Here is a 5,521-nt window from a genome sequence, read left to right as displayed (position 1 = left end):
CAGCTCATGCCCACTCGTCATGAACCCCCGCCCACCCCGACGCTGAGTCCCAACTCTTCCTGTAGAAACCTCCTTCAACTGGTTCAAGTGATTCAGTCAGTAGGAAAGTCAGATGCCTCTCCTGCAGGCCGAAACATTTCCTTTGAATAGATGCGGTTCTCCCCATTTTTGTTGTGAAATATCACCTTTTGGAAATCTCAAATAAAGGGAAGTGGGAATATGCCGAGCAAAAAAAAAAACAGCTCTCAATGGTTAGAGACACAAGGCAAACGACAATGCAACAAGCCATGAGATCCTTCTTTCAATTTTTGTTTCCTGACTATTCTCTCTCTTCCTTCCATTTTCCCCCAACATGTTTTCCCTCCATGAGATCCTTCTTTTTCCATCTGAACTGTACACAACGACAAGCCATGGTTTCGAAAAGTAGTTTACAAACAGAACACAAATCCTTGTAAGGAATCTAAATTTGACAAAGTAAAATTGGAACATGAAAAGACTCATATTCACTTACTCTGGTATATATAGGAGTATTTTTTTGGACATCAATTCATTAACTGAGAAGCAACAGAACTACAAACTGAGAGTACTTAAAAGAGAGAAATGTGGAATGTGGGCCCTTTCCTTATCCTGTCTAACCAAAATAGACAACTCAGGAGAAGAAGAGGCCACCGAACTTGTCAACCTAGCATTAAAAGCCATAGCCACAATGTTGTAACTCTGCATACACTCATTTCCCCCCATGAAATTTGTCGTTCTCTCCAACGGCAAACACCCCATTGGCGGAAGCCCGCCAAGGGATATTTTTCTAGCCCCCAACCCATAGAGGTTCTCGATAAATTTCTTGGTGATTCCGATGAGGAAAACTTGGTATCGATGTTATATATATTGTGATCGCCTGTCGGGGAGTATGTAGTAGTTTTCCAAGAAGTCATTTGTCCCTAAGCTCATCACATATAGTGCTTGAGCAAGGGTTTGCTTGGCCTTGCCTTCACCAAGATAGGCTTTCAATTTCTTTTGGTAGTCCTTGTAGTACTCTAGTTCCTTCCATAGGGGTGTAACAGACTGCAATGAAAGCATATAGATGGTACAAATGGATTAGGTACATGGTGTTTAAAGATATGTTTATAATAAGCAATTATGGGCTTGAAAACAAAGGGTACGAGGTTATAAAAGGATCATAATTTAGTACTTCCCCCATCCCAAAAAATTAGCCCACTCTGAAAAGACGTGTTATTTTTGAATAAAAAAATAAACTACTTGTGTGGGTACTTTGTATTTGCTAAAAGGCAATGATACTAAAGTTTAAAAGTGGAAGTCCAGTACCATGGTTTTTAAACATGGGAATCTGAACATAAAAAGCTACAAATAACAATATGATTCAAATAACTGGCAACTCACTAGCACATCAGAAGTTGCATTGTTATAGCGAGTTTCAGCTGACGCAAACGTGACTCCAACCGCCAAATTCTTTATGCTGTATGCAAGATCCAGATAGGCTGGCACAATTGTTCTAAGACCAAGCGCCTCAAGATAAAATCAGTCGGAATCCGGTCATTGGAGAAACGGCCCGTCGGCCGGCCACCGTCGCAGTCACGGCCGTAATTAAGGCTCAAAATTGCTCCTAGCAGTGGTTGGAATCTGGTTGTTGTTTCCTGCATCAACTGATGAGTCTCCAAACACTATAATTGCTGGAACCTTATTTTTTTCCTTTAACAAAAACTAGCAAAAGAAATTGAGTTAAAATAACCCACAATGTTGCACTAGTGTTGGCCATCTCCTCTGTTTTCTCAACCTTCTGATATGTACATATATATTGTTGAAAGTTTGTACTTGGGAGGAGTGGGGTTTTTCAGTGTGGGGATTGGAGTCAAGAAGTTTGCTGGGAGTTTCAGTTAATACGCACATGAGTATGATCCATTGTGTGGGCACTGATTTGTTAAGAAAAGGAACTCTTAACTTTTAAGGGATTTCTTTTCTTGCTTTAGTTTTTTTTTTTTGTTGTTGTCAAAATGGAGAAAGTTTATGAATCTGGCGGGCAAAAAATGGCTAAACATCAGAGAGCACTGAGCCCCATGGGTACAGAGTAGTCATCCACAAGCCGGACGAACCACTAGAAACGGCTTTTCTTCCTTAAGTTTGCGAAAATCATTTTATGGTTTGTTACGGTCTTAAAAAGTAAAAAAAGAAAAAAAGAAAAGTAATGTTGCACCAGTTTGGTGCCATTTTGGCTCAATCTCACATCAAAACCATTGGATTAAAGGCATCTATTTTTTGATACACATCCATTGGCCAGAGTGATGTGGCTGCCAAATTTAGTCTACAACATACCCCAAAACAAACCTAGGAAATTTATATTTCCACGCAACCAAGAGCTTTTGATTAGTTAACAGCTGGAGCAAGGTTTGTGGTTACTCTGTAACATGACCGATTTCACAACATGATGTGTTGTGTATCAGATGCTAAATAAGCATCCATAAACCAGAGGGTTAGTCCGGATGGTTGGTGAATGTTTCTCCCAAAATAATTGCCCAGGGTTCTACTCTTAAGGCCAGGTCATACGAAAGTAATTTTTTGTGAATTCTTTATACTTGGCATGGATGGCGATAGAATCGGGAACGGATTCAATCACAGTGCGTGTAAGCTAGCCCGGATACTCCTGACCTGATAGTCATTCCAACCACAACAAGGAGGGCTAATTAAAAGGAATGAATTTGTACTTCGCGATAAGTATGAGTCTTGTGCCTGCCCATTTAATTATGGATACATCAACTATTAAAGCCAACCAAAGGGTTTAATTACTACTAGTATCATAGTATCATATCAAGACCTCAAGATTTGGGGATAAATCAATCACTTTCTATCTCCACCTACCCACCGAAAAGATAAAAAATTGGCCCAGGGTCCACTATAGCATGTTTTTAACCCACTAGGTCCATTGATAAAAAATCTAACCCACTAAATCCACTAATATGTATTTGGTAAGGCATAAAATCCTCTACAATTAAAAAGAGAATTAATGCCTGACATAATTACTCTTCCATTCAAATCTTATCCATTTAGCCCATTATCCCTTCTAGTTTTGAAATCACGCCAATCACGGGCCTCTCTCTCTCTCTCTCTCTCTCTCTCTCTCTCTCTCTCTCTCTCTCTCTCTCTCTATTTGAAATCACGCCAATCACGTTGTTGTACTTATATAACGTTATATAACAATCGAAGATTCTCCTTTTTTGATACACTATATATAACGTTATATATTCTCCTTTTTAAGAGTTAAGCCGTTGCGCGAACCAATTCATATAAGGTTGTCTATGGTTATATATATATGGTTATATATGATTATGGTTATATGTTTATGCATATATATGATCAAGTTTTAACAAGTAACAATTATTGAAACCACTCACCCGCTCTGTCGCTGCACATATAACATTATATGTTTAGGTCTGTTAAGCCGTTACGCGGACCAATTCATATAAGGTTGTCTATGGTTATATATATGGTTATATGCTTGTGCATATATATGTTCAAGTTTTAACAAGTATCAATCATTGAAACCATTACATCCGCCAATCAAAACATCTGTGTTCAAAATAAATAAATAAAAATGGATTCAGTGTCTGCTATTGTTCAACTACGTAGTTATAAATTTGATCGATAGATCAACAAAACGGATTCAGAGTTTTCTGAATAGCAATATGAAAACAAGACAAAAAAATTACACAAAAAGACTTTAACCAAATTAAAATTTTAAATCTAATGTTCTTGACTGTCTTATCAGGATCAACGATCCTAATGTGGCTCTTCAACGTCATGAGGTACCTTTGGTAGAAGGATTTGATGTGGAAGGCTCTTCTGAGGTTGGAGTTCATCCTAAACTCCATTATCACGGTGTCATTGTGGTGATACTCCAATTTGCAATAAATTGGATTAGGCACTTCATGAAACCATACTCCTATTTCTTGTGGATTTGTCATTTCTGCACATATAAGAAAAAAGTTAAATAGATGGAAACATATAGCTTTATATGTTAAAAAAAAGATTCAAGAATTCGTATATTACCATATATGTTTCATGATATCAGCTGTTAAACGAAAATCTAAATGTTATATATCTCATGATATATGGTTATCTGTACAAAATAAATTAACATATATTTATACACAAAAACTAATAAACTACTAAATTTACGTTATTGAATAGGTCCGCACAGCGGCTTATAGACCTGAATATATAACCATATATGTTTCTCAACAACAACAAAAAAAAAAGTACAAAAAACATTCAAAAGCCAACAAAAAAACAGTTTCAGTGCAATTGGACTACCGTTTATAGACTTGAATATATAACCATATATTTATATATACATAAATATACAACCATAACCATGTATAACTATATATATAACCATATATGTTACCATAGCCATATATAACCATAAACAACCTTATATGAATTAGTCCGCGAAGCGGCCTAACAAATCTGAACATATAGCCATATATGTTACCCAACATTAGCTAATCAAAAGTATAAAAAAAAAATCCTAACATATCTGAACATATAACCATATATGGTACCCAACAACAGCTAAACAAACGTACAAAAAACAAAACCTTAACAGATCTGAATATATAACCCTTCACAGAGAAGGATAAAGAAAGGAAGAGAAGGATTCTTATGCTTTTACTGGTGTATAAACCCGTCAAATGCAAAGAACCATACCGAGGGACACAAGGTGACGAAGATTGAGTTATTTGTTACGATTTGAAAGGGCATCTGATGTTTTGAACAGATATATGATGACGAAGGTGTCGGCGACAGTGGTAGTGGGGATGGAGGGCAGGAACTCAGCCATGGTGGTAACGGCCATGGATGGCAACGAAGGGCGGCGAGGAGGAGGAGGAGTGCCCCGCGACGACCAGGTGAGGAGGAGGAGGAGTGAACCGGCAGGGACGGGACGTGACGGCGACGAGAGGTGGGTGGCGATGGCAACGACGACAGGAGGCTGCAACGAGATATTTGTCGCTGCTCTCTCTCTCTCTCTCTCTCTCTCTCTCTCTCTCTCTCTCTCTCTCTCTCTCTCTCTCCCCGTTTGAAGGAAATGGAAAAGAAACTACATATAGTGGGGTATATATAGGGCTACATATAGTGATTAGGGCTACATATATTGGGGTATATTGGTATTCTTGTAGGCTAGTGGACTTAAGGGGTTATGAAACTTAGAAGTTGACTAGAGGGGTTTTGAAATTGCTATAGTGGACTTATGCAAAATTTTCCTCCGAAAAGAACACCCAAAATAAATTCGGATTTGGGGGGAGAGACATTTTAATGGGGTTGCTCTGACTTAATAGCAAAATGGTACTCCAACAGTTTGGACGATGCATTGAAGGCTCTCCGAATGGAGGCGTGGGGTTGTTGCCTATTTATGCCTTCAGAATCAGATATTTCTTCTCTGAATCGATGTAAGTTTCTTAATTGTTGAGCTATATATCATTCAGTTTGATGCCAAGCAATAGGATCATGT

At 38.1% G+C, this 5,521-nt stretch overlaps 1 pseudogene; it reads right to left on the bottom strand.

The window, feature by feature from the left end:
- Positions 1–283: 283 nt before the first annotated feature.
- On the bottom strand, positions 284–1,774 carry LOC131323603 (GDSL esterase/lipase At2g04570-like; annotated as a pseudogene).
- Between the last annotated feature and the right edge of the window lie 3,747 nt (positions 1,775–5,521).

This window comes from Rhododendron vialii, chromosome 4a (genome assembly GCF_030253575.1).
Source record: "Rhododendron vialii isolate Sample 1 chromosome 4a, ASM3025357v1".
Taxonomy (NCBI): domain Eukaryota; kingdom Viridiplantae; phylum Streptophyta; class Magnoliopsida; order Ericales; family Ericaceae; genus Rhododendron; species Rhododendron vialii.
Note: the sequence above shows the minus strand (reverse complement) of the source record. Positions and strands in the feature narration are given on the sequence as shown.